This window comes from Thermobia domestica, chromosome 12, assembly GCF_964235325.1.
Source record: "Thermobia domestica chromosome 12, izTheDome1.hap1.1, whole genome shotgun sequence".
NCBI lineage: Eukaryota > Metazoa > Arthropoda > Insecta > Zygentoma > Lepismatidae > Thermobia > Thermobia domestica.
Genome location: NC_137465.1, coordinates 3520625 through 3534219, shown reverse-complemented (window position 1 = coordinate 3534219; position 13595 = coordinate 3520625). Strand labels below are relative to the sequence as shown.

Sequence of the window (13595 nt, the reverse complement as noted above, 5' to 3'; positions counted from 1 at the left end):
AGAAATTCAGTTTAACAGAAAATAATTTCTTCTATGTAGAATCCTAGTTGGATGAGGAAAAAGAGAAACTAATGAGTAAATATAAAGAGCCGAAATAGCTCAGCTGGGAGAGCGTTAGACTGAAGATCTAAAGGTCCCTGGTTCGATCCCGGGTTTTGGCATTAATATTTTCTTTAGAGATGAATATAGAATGAGTAACTAACATTTCAATTGTTCTTTAATAAGAAATTCAGTTTAATAAAAAATAATTTCTTCTATGTAGAATCCTAGTTGGATGAGGAAAAAGAGAAACTAATAGACAAATATAAAGAGCCGAAATAGCTCAGCTGGGAGAGCGTTAGACTGAAGATCTAAAGGTCCCTGGTTCGATCCCGGGTTTTGGCATTAATATTTTCTTTAGAGATGAATATAGAATGAGTAACTAACATTTCAATTGTTCTTTAATAAGAAATTCAGTTTAATAAAAAATAATTTCTTCTATGTAGAATCCTAGTTGGATGAGGAAAAAGAGAAACTAATGAGTAAATATAAAGAGCCGAAATAGCTCAGCTGGGAGAGCGTTAGACTGAAGATCTTAAGGTCCCTGGTTCGATCCCGGGTTTCGGCATTAATATTTTGTTTAGAGATGAATATAGAATGAGTAACTAACATTTCAATTGTTCTTTAATAAGAAATTCGGTTTAATAAAAAATAATTTCTTCTATGTAGAATCCTAGTTGGATGAGGAAAAAGAGAAACTAATGAGTAAATATAAAGAGCCGAAATAGCTCAGCTGGGAGAGCGTTAGACTGAAGATCTAAAGGTCCCGGGTTTCGGCATTAATATTTTCTTTAGAGATGAATATAAAATGAGTAACTAACATTTCAATTGTTCTTTAATAAGAAATTCAGTTTAACAGAAAATAATTTCTTCTATGTAGAATCCTAGTTGGATGAGGAAAAAGAGAAACTAATGAGTAAATATAAAGAGCCGAAATAGCTCAGCTGGGAGAGCGTTAGACTGAAGATCTAAAGGTCCCTGGTTCGATCCCGGGTTTTGGCATTAATATTTTCTTTAGAGATGAATATAGAATGAGTAACTAACATTTCAATTGTTCTTTAATAAGAAATTCAGTTTAATAAAAAATAATTTCTTCTATGTAGAATCCTAGTTGGATGAGGAAAAAGAGAAACTAATAAGTAAATAAAAAGAGCCGAAATAGCTCAGCTGGGAGAGCGTTAGACTGAAGATCTAAAGGTCCCTGGTTCGATCCCGGGTTTTGGCATTAATATTTTCTTTAGAGATGAATATAGAATGAGTAACTAACATTTCAATTGTTCTTTAATAAGAAATTCAGTTTAATAAAAAATAATTTCTTCTATGTAGAATCCTAGTTGGATGAGGAAGAAGAGAAACTAATGAGTAAATAAAAAGAGCCGAAATAGCTCAGCTGGGAGAGCGTTAGACTGAAGATCTAAAGGTCCCGGGTTTCGGCATTAATATTTTCTTTAGAGATGAATATAAAATGAGTAACTAACATTTCAATTGTTCTTTAATAAGAAATTCAGTTTAACAGAAAATAATTTCTTCTATGTAGAATCCTAGTTGGATGAGGAAAAAGAGAAACTAATAAGTAAATAAAAAGAGCCGAAATAGCTCAGCTGGGAGAGCGTTAGACTGAAGATCTAAAGGTCCCTGGTTCGATCCCGGGTTTTGGCATTAATATTTTCTTTAGAGATGAATATAGAATGAGTAACTAACATTTCAATTGTTCTTTAATAAGAAATTCAGTTTAATAAAAAATAATTTCTTCTATGTAGAATCCTAGTTGGATGAGGAAAAAGAGAAACTAATGAGTAAATATAAAGAGCCGAAATAGCTCAGCTGGGAGAGCGTTAGACTGAAGATCTAAAGGTCCCTGGTTCGATCCCGGGTTTTGGCATTAATATTTTCTTTAGAGATGAATATAGAATGAGTAACTAACATTTCAATTGTTCTTTAATAAGAAATTCAGTTTAATAAAAAATAATTTCTTCTATGTAGAATCCTAGTTGGATGAGGAAAAAGAGAAACTAATAGACAAATATAAAGAGCCGAAATACCTCAGCTGGGAGAGCGTTAGACTGAAGATCTAAAGGTCCCTGGTTCGATCCCGGGTTTCGGCATTAATATTTTCTTTAGAGATGAATATAGAATGAGTAACTAACATTTCAATTGTTCTTTAATAAGAAATTCGGTTTAATAAAAAATAATTTCTTCTATGTAGAATCCTAGTTTAATGAGGAAAAAGAGAAACTAATGAGTAAATATAAAGAGCCGAAATAGCTCAGCTGGGAGAGCGTTAGACTGAAGATCTAAAGGTCCCGGGTTTCGGCATTAATATTTTCTTTAGAGATGAATATAAAATGAGTAACTAACATTTCAATTGTTCTTTAATAAGAAATTCAGTTTAACAGAAAATAATTTCTTCTATGTAGAATCCTAGTTGGATGAGGAAAAAGAGAAACTAATGAGTAAATATAAAGAGCCGAAATAGCTCAGCTGGGAGAGCGTTAGACTGAAGATCTAAAGGTCCCTGGTTCGATCCCGGGTTTTGGCATTAATATTTTCTTTAGAGATGAATATAGAATGAGTAACTAACATTTCAATTGTTCTTTAATAAGAAATTCAGTTTAATAAAAAATAATTTCTTCTATGTAGAATCCTAGTTGGATGAGGAAAAAGAGAAACTAATAAGTAAATAAAAAGAGCCGAAATAGCTCAGCTGGGAGAGCGTTAGACTGAAGATCTAAAGGTCCCTGGTTCGATCCCGGGTTTTGGCATTAATATTTTCTTTAGAGATGAATATAGAATGAGTAACTAACATTTCAATTGTTCTTTAATAAGAAATTCAGTTTAATAAAAAATAATTTCTTCTATGTAGAATCCTAGTTGGATGAGGAAGAAGAGAAACTAATGAGTAAATAAAAAGAGCCGAAATAGCTCAGCTGGGAGAGCGTTAGACTGAAGATCTAAAGGTCCCGGGTTTCGGCATTAATATTTTCTTTAGAGATGAATATAAAATGAGTAACTAACATTTCAATTGTTCTTTAATAAGAAATTCAGTTTAACAGAAAATAATTTCTTCTATGTAGAATCCTAGTTGGATGAGGAAAAAGAGAAACTAATGAGTAAATATAAAGAGCCGAAATAGCTCAGCTGGGAGAGCGTTAGACTGAAGATCTAAAGGTCCCTGGTTCGATCCCGGGTTTTGGCATTAATATTTTCTTTAGAGATGAATATAGAATGAGTAACTAACATTTCAATTGTTCTTTAATAAGAAATTCAGTTTAATAAAAAATAATTTCTTCTATGTAGAATCCTAGTTGGATGAGGAAAAAGAGAAACTAATAAGTAAATAAAAAGAGCCGAAATAGCTCAGCTGGGAGAGCGTTAGACTGAAGATCTAAAGGTCCCTGGTTCGATCCCGGGTTTTGGCATTAATATTTTCTTTAGAGATGAATATAGAATGAGTAACTAACATTTCAATTGTTCTTTAATAAGAAATTCAGTTTAATAAAAAATAATTTCTTCTATGTAGAATCCTAGTTGGATGAGGAAAAAGAGAAACTAATAAGTAAATATAAAGAGCCGAAATAGCTCAGCTGGGAGAGCGTTAGACTGAAGATCTAAAGGTCCCTGGTTCGATCCCGGGTTTCGGCATTAACATTTTCTTTAGTGATGAATATAAAATGAGTAACTAACATTTCAATTGTTCTTTAATAAGAAATTCAGTTTAATAAAAAATAATTTCCTCTATGTAGAATCCTAGTTGGATGAGGAAAAAGAGAAACTAATAAGTAATTAGAAAGAGCCAAAATAGCTCAGCTGGGAAAGCGTTAGACTGAAGATCTAAAGGTCCCTGGTTTGATCCCGGGTTTCGACATTGATATTTTCTTTAGAGATGAATATAGAATGAGTAACTAACATTTCAATTGTTCTTTAATAAGAAATTCAGTTTTATAAAAAATAATTTCTTCTGTGTAGAATCCTAGTTGGATGAGAAAAAAGAGAAAATAATAAGTAAATATAAAGAGCCGAAATAGCTCAGCCAGGAGAGCGTTAGACTGAATATCTAAATGTCCCTGGTTCGATCCCGGGTTTCGGCATTAATATTTTCTTTAGAGATGAATATAGAATGAGTAACTAACATTTCAATTGTTGTTTAATATGAAATTCAGTTTAATAAAAAATAATTTCTTCTATGTAGAATCCTAGTTGGAGGAAGAAAAAGAGAAAATAATAAGCAAATAGAAATAGCTCAGCTGGGAGAGCGTTAGTCTAAAGGTCCCTGGTTCGATCCCGGGTTTCGGCATTAATATTTTCTTTAGAGATGAATATAGAATGAGTAACTAACATTTCAATTGTTCTTTAATAAGAAATTCAGTTTAATAAAAAATAATTTATTCTATGTAGAATCCTAGTTGGATGAGGAAAAAGAGAAAGTAATAGACAAATATAAAGAGCCGAAATACCTCAGCTGGGAGAGCGTTAGACTGAAGATCTAAAGGTCCCTGGTTCGATCCCAAGTTTCGGCATTAATATTTTCTTTAGAGATGAATATAGAATGAGTAACTAACATTTCAATTGTTCTTTAATAAGAAATTCAGTTTAATAAAAAATAATTTCTTCTATGTAGAATCCTAGTTGGATGAGGAAAAAGAGAAACTAATAGACAAATATAAAGAGCCGAAATAGCTCAGCTGGGAGAGCGTTAGACTGAAGATCGAAAGGTCCCTGGTTCGATCCCGGGTTTGGGCATTAATATTTTCTTTAGAGATGAATATAGAATGAGTAACTAACATTTCAATTGTTCTTTAATAAGAAATTCAGTTTAATAAAAAAAATTTCTTCTATGTAGAATCCTAGTTGGATGAGGAAAAAGAGAAACTAATAAGTAATTAGAAAGAGCCAAAATAGCTCAGCTCGGAAAGCGTTAGACTGAAGATCTAAAGGTCCCTGGTTTGATCCCGGGTTACGGCATTAATATTTTCTTTAGAGATGAATATAGAATGAGTAACTAACATTTCAATTGTTCTTTAATAAGAAATTCAGTTTAATAAAAAATAATTTCTTCTATGTAGAATCCTAGTTGGATGAGGAAAAAGAGAATCCAATAGACAAATACAAAGAGCCGAAATAGCTCAGCTGGGAAAGCGTTAGACTGAAGATCTAAAGGTCCCTGGTTCGATCTCGGGTTTCGGCATTAATATTTTCTTTAGAGATGAATATAGAATGAGTAACTAACATTTCAATTGTTCTTTAATAAGAAATTCAGTTTTATAAAAAATAATTTCTTCTATGTAGAATCCTAGTTGGATGAGGAAAAAGAGAAACTAATAGACAAATACAAAGAGCCGAAATAGCTCAGCTGGGAAAGCGTTAGACTGAAGATCTAAAGGTCCCTGGTTCGATCTCGGGTTTCGGCATTAATATTTTCTTTAGAGATGAATATAGAATGAGTAACTAACATTTCAATTGTTCTTTAATAAGAAATTCAGTTTAATAAAAAATAATTTCTTCTATGTAGAATCCTAGTTGGATGAAGAAAAAGAGAAAATAATAAGTAAATAGAAATAGCTCAGCTGGGAGAGCGTTAGTCTAAAGGTCCCTGGTTCGATCCCGGGTTTCGGCATTAATATTTTCTTTAGAGATGAATATAGAATGAGTAACTAACATTTCAATTGTTCTTTAATAAGAAATTCAGTTTAATAAAAAATAATTTCTTCTATGTAGAATCCTAGTTGGATGAGGAAAAAGAGAAACTAATAGACAAATACAAAGAGCCGAAATAGCTCAGCTGGGAGAGCGTTAGACTGAAGATCTAAAGGTCCCTGGTTCGATCCCGGGTTTCGGCATTAATATTTTCTTTAGAGATGAATATAGAATGAGTAACTAACATTTCAATTGTTCTTTAATAAGAAATTCAGTTTAATAAAAAATATTTTTTTCTACTATGTAGAATCCTAGTTGGATGAGGAAAAAGAGAATCCAATAGACAAATACAAAGAGCCGAAATAGCTCAGCTGGGAAAGCGTTAGACTGAAGATCTAAAGGTCCCTGGTTCGATCCCGGTTTTCGGCATTAATATTTTCTTTAGAGATGAATATAGAATGAGTAACTAACGTTTCAATTGTTCTGTAATAAGAAATTCAGTTTAATAAAAAATAATTTCTTCTATGTAGAATCCTAGTTGGATGAGAAAAAAGAGAAACTAATAGACAAATACAAAGAGACGAAATAGCTCAGCTGGGAAAGCGTTAGACTGAAGATCTAAAGGTCCCTGGTTCGATCTCGGGTTTCGGCATTAATATTTTCTTTAGAGATGAATATAGAATGAGTAACTAACATTTCAATTGTTCTTTAATAAGAAATTCAGTTTAATAAAAAATAATTTCTTCTATGTAGAATCCTAGTTGGATGAGGAAAAAGAGAAACTAATAGACAAATACAAAGAGCCGAAATAGCTCAGCTGGGAAAGCGTTAGACTTAAGATCTAAAGGTCCCTGGTTCGATCTCGGGTTTCGGCATTAATATTTTCTTTAGAGATGAATATAGAATGAGTAACTAACATTTCAATTGTTCTTTAATAAGAAATTCAGTTTTATAAAAAATAATTTCTTCTATGTAGAAACCTAGTTGGATGAGGAAAAAGAGAAACTAATAGACAAATACAAAGAGCCGAAATAGCTCAGCTGGGAAAGCGTTAGACTGAAGATCTAAAGGTCCCTGGTTCGATCTCGGGTTTCGGCATTAATATTTTCTTTAGAGATGAATATAGAATGAGTAACTAACATTTCAATTGTTCTTTAATAAGAAATTCAGTTTAATAAAAAATAATTTCTTCTATGTAGAATCCTAGTTGGATGAAGAAAAAGAGAAAATAATAAGTAAATAGAAATAGCTCAGCTGGGAGAGCGTTAGTCTAAAGGTCCCTGGTTCGATCCCGGGTTTCGGCATTAATATTTTCTTTAGAGATGAATATAGAATCAGTAACTAACATTTCAATTGTTCTTTAATAAGAAATTCAGTTTAATAAAAAATAATTTCTTCTATGTAGAATCCTAGTTGGATGAGGAAAAAGAGAAACTAATAGACAAATACAAAGAGCCGAAATAGCTCAGCTGGGAGAGCGTTAGACTGAAGATCTAAAGGTCCCTGGTTTGATCCCGGGTTTCGGCATTAATATTTTCTTTAGAGATGAATATAGAATGAGTAACTAACATTTCAATTGTTCTTTAATAAGAAATTCAGTTTAATAAAAAATAATTTCTTCTATGTAGAATCCTAGTTGGATGAAGAAAAAGAGAAAATAATAAGTAAATAGAAATAGCTCAGCTGGGAGAGCGTTAGTCTAAAGGTCCCTGGTTCGATCCCGGGTTTCGGCATTAATATTTTCTTTAGAGATGAATATAGAATGAGTAACTAACATTTCAATTGTTCTTTAATAAGAAATTCAGTTTAATAAAAAATAATTTCTTCTATGTAGAATCCTAGTTGGATGAGGAAAAAGAGAAACTAATAAGTAATTAGAAAGAGCCAAAATAGCTCAGCTCGGAAAGCGTTAGACTGAAGATCTAAAGGTCCCTGGTTTGATCCCGGGTTTCGACATTGATATTTTCTTTAGAGATGAATATAGAATGAGTAACTAACATTTCAATTGTTCTTTAATAAGAAATTCAGTTTAATAAAAAATAATTTCTTCTATGTAGAATCCTAGTTGGATGAAGAAAAAGAGAAAATAATAAGTAAATAGAAATAGCTCAGCTGGGAGAGCGTTAGTCTAAAGGTCCCTGGTTCGATCCCGGGTTTCGGCATTAATATTTTCTTTAGAGATGAATATAGAATGAGTAACTAACATTTCAATTGTTCTTTAATAAGAAATTCAGTTTAATAAAAAATAATTTCTTCTATGTAGAATCCTAGTTGGATGAAGAAAAAGAGAAAATAATAAGTAAATAGAAATAGCTCAGCTGGGAGAGCGTTAGTCTAAAGGTCCCTGGTTCGATCCCGGGTTTCGGCATTAATATTTTCTTTAGAGATGAATATAGAATGAGTAACTAACATTTCAATTGTTCTTTAATAAGAAATTCAGTTTAATAAAAAATAATTTCTTCTAAGTAGAATCCTAGTTGGATGAGGAAAAAGAGAAACTAATAAGTAAATAGAAATAGCTCAGCTGGGAGAGCGTTAGACTGAAGATCTAAAGGTCCCTGGTTCGATCCCGGGTTTCGGCATTAATATTTTCTTTAGTGATGAATATAGAATGAGTAACTAACGTTTCAATTGTTCTTTAATAAGAAATTCAGTTTTATAAAAAATAATTTCTTCTATGTAGAATCCTAGTTGGATGAGGAAAAAGAGAAACTAATAAGTAAATATAAAGAGCCGAAATAGTTCAGCGGGGAGAGCGTTAGACTGAAGATCTAAAGGTCCCTGGTTCGATCCCGGGTTACGGCATTAATATTTTCTTTAGAGATGAATATAGAATGAGTAACTAACATTTCAATTGTTCTTTAATAAGAAATTCAGTTTTATAAAAAATAATTTCTTCTATGTAGAATCCTAGCTGGATGAGGAAAAAGAGAAACTAATAGACAAATACAAAGAGCCGAAATAGCTCAGCTGGGAGAGCGTTAGACTGAAGATCTAAAGGTCCCTGGTTCGATCCCGGGTTTCGGCGTTAATATTTTCTTTAGAGATGAATATAGAATGAGTAACTAACATTTCAATTGTTCTTTAATAAGAAATTCAGTTTAATAAAAAATAATTTATTCTATGTAGAATCCTAGTTGGATGAGGAAAAAGAGAAACTAATAGACAAATATAAAGAGCCGAAATACCTCAGCTGGGAGAGCGTTAGACTGAAGATCTAAAGGTCCCTGGTTCGATCCCAAGTTTCGGCATTAATATTTTCTTTAGAGATGAATATAGAATGAGTAACTAACATTTCAATTGTTCTTTAATAAGAAATTCAGTTTAATAAAAAAAAATTTCTTCTATGTAGAATCCTAGTTGGATGAGGAAAAAGAGAAACAAACAAGTAATTAGAAAGAGCCAAAATAGCTCAGCTCGGAAAGCGTTAGACTGAAGATCTAAAGGTCCCTGGTTTGATCCCGGGTTTCGACATTGATATTTTCTTTAGAGATGAATATAGAATGAGTAATTAACATTTCAATTGTTCTTTAATAAGAGATTTAGTTTAATAAAAAATAATTTCTTCTATATAGAATCCTAGTTGCATGAGGAAAAAGAGAAACTAATAAGTAACTATAAAGAGCCGAAATAGCTCAGCTGGGAGAGCGTTAGACTGAAGATCGAAAGGTCCTTGGTTCGATCCCGGGTTACGGCATTAATATTTTCTTTAGAGATGAATATAGAATGAGTAACTAACATTTCAATTGTTCTTTAATAAGAAATTCAGTTTAATAAAAAATAATTTCTTCTATGTAGAATCCTAGTTGGATGAGGAAAAAGAGAAACTAATAGACAAATACAAAGAGCCGAAATAGCTCAGCTTGTAAAGCGTTAGACTGAAGATCTAAAGGTCCCTGGTTCGATCTCGGGTTTCGGCATTAATATTTTCTTTAGAGATGAATATAGAATGAGTAACTAACATTTCAATTGTTCTTTAATAAGAAATTCAGTTTAATAAAAAATAATTTCTTCTATGTAGAATCCTAGTTGGATGAGGAAAAAGAGAAACTAATAGACAAATACAAAGAGCCGAAATAGCTCAGCTGGGAAAGCGTTAGACTGAAGATCTAAAGGTCCCTGGTTCGATCTCGGGTTTCGGCATTAATATTTTCTTTAGAGATGAATATAGAATGAGTAACTAACATTTCAATTGTTCTTTAATAAGAAATTCAGTTTTATAAAAAATAATTTCTTCTATGTAGAATCCTAGTTAGATGAGGAAAAAGAGAAACTAATAGACAAATACAAAGAGCCGAAATAGCTCAGCTGGGAAAGCGTTAGACTGAAGATCTAAAGGTCCCTGGTTCGATCTCGGGTTTCGGCATTAATATTTTCTTTAGAGATGAATATAGAATGAGTAACTAACATTTCAATTGTTCTTTAATAAGAAATTCAGTTTAATAAAAAATAATTTCTTCTATGTAGAATCCTAGTTGGATGAAGAAAAAGAGAAAATAATAAGTAAATAGAAATAGCTCAGCTGGGAGAGCGTTAGTCTAAAAGTCCCTGGTTCGATCCCGGGTTTCGGCATTAATATTTTCTTTAGAGATGAATTAAGAATGAGTAACTAACATTTCAATTGTTCTTTAATAAGAAATTCAGTTTAATAAAAAATAATTTCTTCTATGTAGAATCCTAGTTGGATCAGGAAAAAGAGAAACTAATAGACGAATACAAAGAGCCGAAATAGCTCAGCTGGGAGAGCGTTAGACTGAAGATCGAAAGGTCCCTGGTTCGATCCCGGGTTTCGGCATTAATATTTTCTTTAGAGATGAATATAGAATGAGTAACTAACATTTCAATTGTTCTTTAATAAGAAATTCAGTTTAATAAAAAATATTTTTTTCTACTATGTAGAATCCTAGTTGGATGAGGAAAAAGAGAAACGAATAAGTAAATATAAAGAGCCGCAATAACTCAGCTGGGAGAGCGTTAGACTGAAGATCTAAAGGTCCCTGGTTCGATCCCGGGTTTCGGCATTAATATTTTCTTTAGAGATGAATATAGAATGAGTAACTAACGTTTCAATTGTTCTGTAATAAGAAATTCAGTTTTATAAAAAATAATTTCTTCTATGTAGAATCCTAGTTGGATGAGGAAAAAGAGAAACTAATAGACAAATACAAAGAGCCGAAATAGCTCAGCTGGGAAAGCGTTAGACTGAAGATCTAAAGGTCCCTGGTTCGATCTCGGGTTTCGGCATTAATATTTTCTTTAGAGATGAATATAGAATGAGTAACTAACATTTCAATTGTTCTTTAATAAGAAATTCAGTTTAATAAAAAATAATTTCTTCTATGTAGAATCCTAGTTGGATGAAGAAAAAGAGAAAATAATAAGTAAATAGAAATAGCTAAGCTGGGAGAGCGTTAGTCTAAAGGTCCCTGGTTCGATCCCGGGTTTCGGCATTAATATTTTCTTTAGAGATGAATATAGAATGAGTAACTAACATTTCAATTGTTCTTTAATAAGAAATTCAGTTTAATAAAAAATAATTTCTTCTATGTAGAATCCTAGTTGGATGAGGAAAAAGAGAAACTAATAGACAAATACAAAGAGCCGATATAGCTCAGCTTGTAAAGCGTTAGACTGAAGATCTAAAGGTCCCTGGTTCGATCTCGGGTTTCGGCATTATTTTCTTTAGAGATGAATATAGAATGAGTAACTAACATTTCAATTGTTCTTTAATAAGAAATTCAGTTTAATAAAAAATAATTTCTTCTATGTAGAATCCTAGTTGGATGAGAAAAAAGAGAAACTAATAGACAAATACAAAGAGACGAAATAGCTCAGCTGGGAAAGCGTTAGACTGAAGATCTAAAGGTCCCTGGTTCGATCTCGGGTTTCGGCATTAATATTTTCTTTAGAGATGAATATAGAATGAGTAACTAACATTTCAATTGTTCTTTAATAAGAAATTCAGTTTAATAAAAAATAATTTCTTCTATGTAGAATCCTAGTTGGATGAGGAAAAAGAGAAACTAATAGACAAATACAAAGAGCCGAAATAGCTCAGCTGGGAAAGCGTTAGACTGAAGATCTAAAGGTCCCTGGTTCGATCTCGGGTTTCGGCATTAATATTTTCTTTAGAGATGAATATAGAATGAGTAACTAACATTTCAATTGTTCTTTAATAAGAAATTCAGTTTTATAAAAAATAATTTCTTCTATGTAGAAACCTAGTTGGATGAGGAAAAAGAGAAACTAATAGACAAATACAAAGAGCCGAAATAGCTCAGCTGGGAAAGCGTTAGACTGAAGATCTAAAGGTCCCTGGTTCGATCTCGGGTTTCGGCATTAATATTTTCTTTAGAGATGAATATAGAATGAGTAACTAACATTTCAATTGTTCTTTAATAAGAAATTCAGTTTAATAAAAAATAATTTCTTCTATGTAGAATCCTAGTTGGATGAAGAAAAAGAGAAAATAATAAGTAAATAGAAATAGCTCAGCTGGGAGAGCGTTAGTCTAAAGGTCCCTGGTTCGATCCCGGGTTTCGGCATTAATATTTTCTTTAGAGATGAATATAGAATGAGTAACTAACATTTCAATTGTTCTTTAATAAGAAATTCAGTTTAATAAAAAATAATTTCTTCTATGTAGAATCCTAGTTGGATGAGGAAAAAGAGAAACTAATAGACAAATACAAAGAGCCGAAATAGCTCAGCTGGGAGAGCGTTAGACTGAAGATCTAAAGGTCCCTGGTTCGATCCCGGGTTTCGGCATTAATATTTTCTTTAGAGATGAATATAGAATGAGTAACTAACATTTCAATTGTTCTTTAATAAGAAATTCAGTTTAATAAAAAATAATTTCTTCTATGTAGAATCCTAGTTGGATGAAGAAAAAGAGATAATAATAAGTAAATAGAAATAGCTCAGCTGGGAGAGCGTTAGTCTAAAGGTCCCTGGTTCGATCCCGGGTTTCGGCATTAATATTTTCTTTAGAGATGAATATAGAATGAGTAACTAACATTTCAATTGTTCTTTAATAAGAAATTCAGTTTAATAAAAAATAATTTATTCTATGTAGAATCCTAGTTGGATGAGGAAAAAGAGAAACTAATAGACAAATATAAAGAGCCGAAATACCTCAGCTGGGAGAGCGTTAGACTGAAGATCTAAAGGTCCCTGGTTCGATCCCAAGTTTCGGCATTAATATTTTCTTTAGAGATGAATATAGAATGAGTAACTAACATTTCAATTGTTCTTTAATAAGAAATTCAGTTTAATAAAAAAAATTTCTTCTATGTAGAATCCTAGTTGGATGAGGAAAAAGAGAAACTAATAAGTAATTAGAAAGAGCCAAAATAGCTCAGCTCGGAAAGCGTTAGACTGAAGATCTAAAGGTCCCTGGTTTGATCCCGGGTTTCGACATTGATATTTTCTTTAGAGATGAATATAGAATGAGTAACTAACATTTCAATTGTTCTTTAATAAGAAATTCAGTTTAATAAAAAATAATTTCTTCTATGTAGAATCCTAGTTGCATGAGGAAAAAGAGAAACTAATAAGTAAATATAAAGAGCCGAAATAGCTCAGCTGGGAGAGCGTTAGACTGAAGATCTAAAGGTCCCTGGTTCGATCCCGGGTTACGGCATTAATATTTTCTTTAGAGATGAATATAGAATGAGTAACTAACATTTCAATTGTTCTTTAATAAGAAATTCAGTTTAATAAAAAATAATTTCTTCTATGTAGAATCCTAGTTGCATGAGGAAAAAGAGAAACTAATAGACAAATACAAAGAGCCGAAATAGCTCAGCTGGGAAAGCGTTAGACTGAAGATCTAAAGGTCCCTGGTTCGATCTCGGGTTTCGGCATTAATATTTTCTTTAGAGATGAATATAGAATGAGTAACTAACATTTCAATTGTTCTT

General features: G+C 32.0%; 20 non-coding genes across 20 annotated transcripts; all 20 read left to right on the top strand.

Moving 5' to 3' along the window:
• The first annotated feature begins 88 nt into the window (after window positions 1-88).
• On the top strand, window positions 89-161 carry TRNAF-GAA (transfer RNA phenylalanine (anticodon GAA)). Its single transcript has one exon. It is a non-coding gene; the product is annotated as a tRNA-Phe (tRNA).
• Window positions 162-311: 150 nt separating this feature from the next.
• TRNAF-GAA (transfer RNA phenylalanine (anticodon GAA)) lies at window positions 312-384 on the top strand. Its single transcript has one exon. It is a non-coding gene; the product is annotated as a tRNA-Phe (tRNA).
• Window positions 385-534: 150 nt separating this feature from the next.
• Window positions 535-607, top strand: TRNAF-GAA (transfer RNA phenylalanine (anticodon GAA)). The gene has a single exon. It is a non-coding gene; the product is annotated as a tRNA-Phe (tRNA).
• A 361-nt stretch (window positions 608-968) lies between these two features.
• Window positions 969-1041, top strand: TRNAF-GAA (transfer RNA phenylalanine (anticodon GAA)). The gene has a single exon. It is a non-coding gene; the product is annotated as a tRNA-Phe (tRNA).
• A 150-nt stretch (window positions 1042-1191) lies between these two features.
• On the top strand, window positions 1192-1264 carry TRNAF-GAA (transfer RNA phenylalanine (anticodon GAA)). The gene has a single exon. It is a non-coding gene; the product is annotated as a tRNA-Phe (tRNA).
• Window positions 1265-1625: 361 nt separating this feature from the next.
• Window positions 1626-1698, top strand: TRNAF-GAA (transfer RNA phenylalanine (anticodon GAA)). The gene has a single exon. It is a non-coding gene; the product is annotated as a tRNA-Phe (tRNA).
• A 150-nt stretch (window positions 1699-1848) lies between these two features.
• Window positions 1849-1921, top strand: TRNAF-GAA (transfer RNA phenylalanine (anticodon GAA)). Its single transcript has one exon. It is a non-coding gene; the product is annotated as a tRNA-Phe (tRNA).
• Window positions 1922-2071: 150 nt separating this feature from the next.
• TRNAF-GAA (transfer RNA phenylalanine (anticodon GAA)) lies at window positions 2072-2144 on the top strand. The gene has a single exon. It is a non-coding gene; the product is annotated as a tRNA-Phe (tRNA).
• A 361-nt stretch (window positions 2145-2505) lies between these two features.
• Window positions 2506-2578, top strand: TRNAF-GAA (transfer RNA phenylalanine (anticodon GAA)). The gene has a single exon. It is a non-coding gene; the product is annotated as a tRNA-Phe (tRNA).
• A 150-nt stretch (window positions 2579-2728) lies between these two features.
• On the top strand, window positions 2729-2801 carry TRNAF-GAA (transfer RNA phenylalanine (anticodon GAA)). Its single transcript has one exon. It is a non-coding gene; the product is annotated as a tRNA-Phe (tRNA).
• A 361-nt stretch (window positions 2802-3162) lies between these two features.
• Window positions 3163-3235, top strand: TRNAF-GAA (transfer RNA phenylalanine (anticodon GAA)). The gene has a single exon. It is a non-coding gene; the product is annotated as a tRNA-Phe (tRNA).
• Window positions 3236-3385: 150 nt separating this feature from the next.
• On the top strand, window positions 3386-3458 carry TRNAF-GAA (transfer RNA phenylalanine (anticodon GAA)). Its single transcript has one exon. It is a non-coding gene; the product is annotated as a tRNA-Phe (tRNA).
• A 150-nt stretch (window positions 3459-3608) lies between these two features.
• Window positions 3609-3681, top strand: TRNAF-GAA (transfer RNA phenylalanine (anticodon GAA)). The gene has a single exon. It is a non-coding gene; the product is annotated as a tRNA-Phe (tRNA).
• Window positions 3682-5803: 2122 nt separating this feature from the next.
• On the top strand, window positions 5804-5876 carry TRNAF-GAA (transfer RNA phenylalanine (anticodon GAA)). The gene has a single exon. It is a non-coding gene; the product is annotated as a tRNA-Phe (tRNA).
• A 599-nt stretch (window positions 5877-6475) lies between these two features.
• On the top strand, window positions 6476-6548 carry TRNAL-UAA (transfer RNA leucine (anticodon UAA)). The gene has a single exon. It is a non-coding gene; the product is annotated as a tRNA-Leu (tRNA).
• Window positions 6549-7127: 579 nt separating this feature from the next.
• TRNAF-GAA (transfer RNA phenylalanine (anticodon GAA)) lies at window positions 7128-7200 on the top strand. Its single transcript has one exon. It is a non-coding gene; the product is annotated as a tRNA-Phe (tRNA).
• Window positions 7201-8628: 1428 nt separating this feature from the next.
• Window positions 8629-8701, top strand: TRNAF-GAA (transfer RNA phenylalanine (anticodon GAA)). Its single transcript has one exon. It is a non-coding gene; the product is annotated as a tRNA-Phe (tRNA).
• Window positions 8702-10395: 1694 nt separating this feature from the next.
• TRNAF-GAA (transfer RNA phenylalanine (anticodon GAA)) lies at window positions 10396-10468 on the top strand. Its single transcript has one exon. It is a non-coding gene; the product is annotated as a tRNA-Phe (tRNA).
• Window positions 10469-12368: 1900 nt separating this feature from the next.
• TRNAF-GAA (transfer RNA phenylalanine (anticodon GAA)) lies at window positions 12369-12441 on the top strand. The gene has a single exon. It is a non-coding gene; the product is annotated as a tRNA-Phe (tRNA).
• Window positions 12442-13242: 801 nt separating this feature from the next.
• On the top strand, window positions 13243-13315 carry TRNAF-GAA (transfer RNA phenylalanine (anticodon GAA)). The gene has a single exon. It is a non-coding gene; the product is annotated as a tRNA-Phe (tRNA).
• Window positions 13316-13595: the final 280 nt, after the last annotated feature.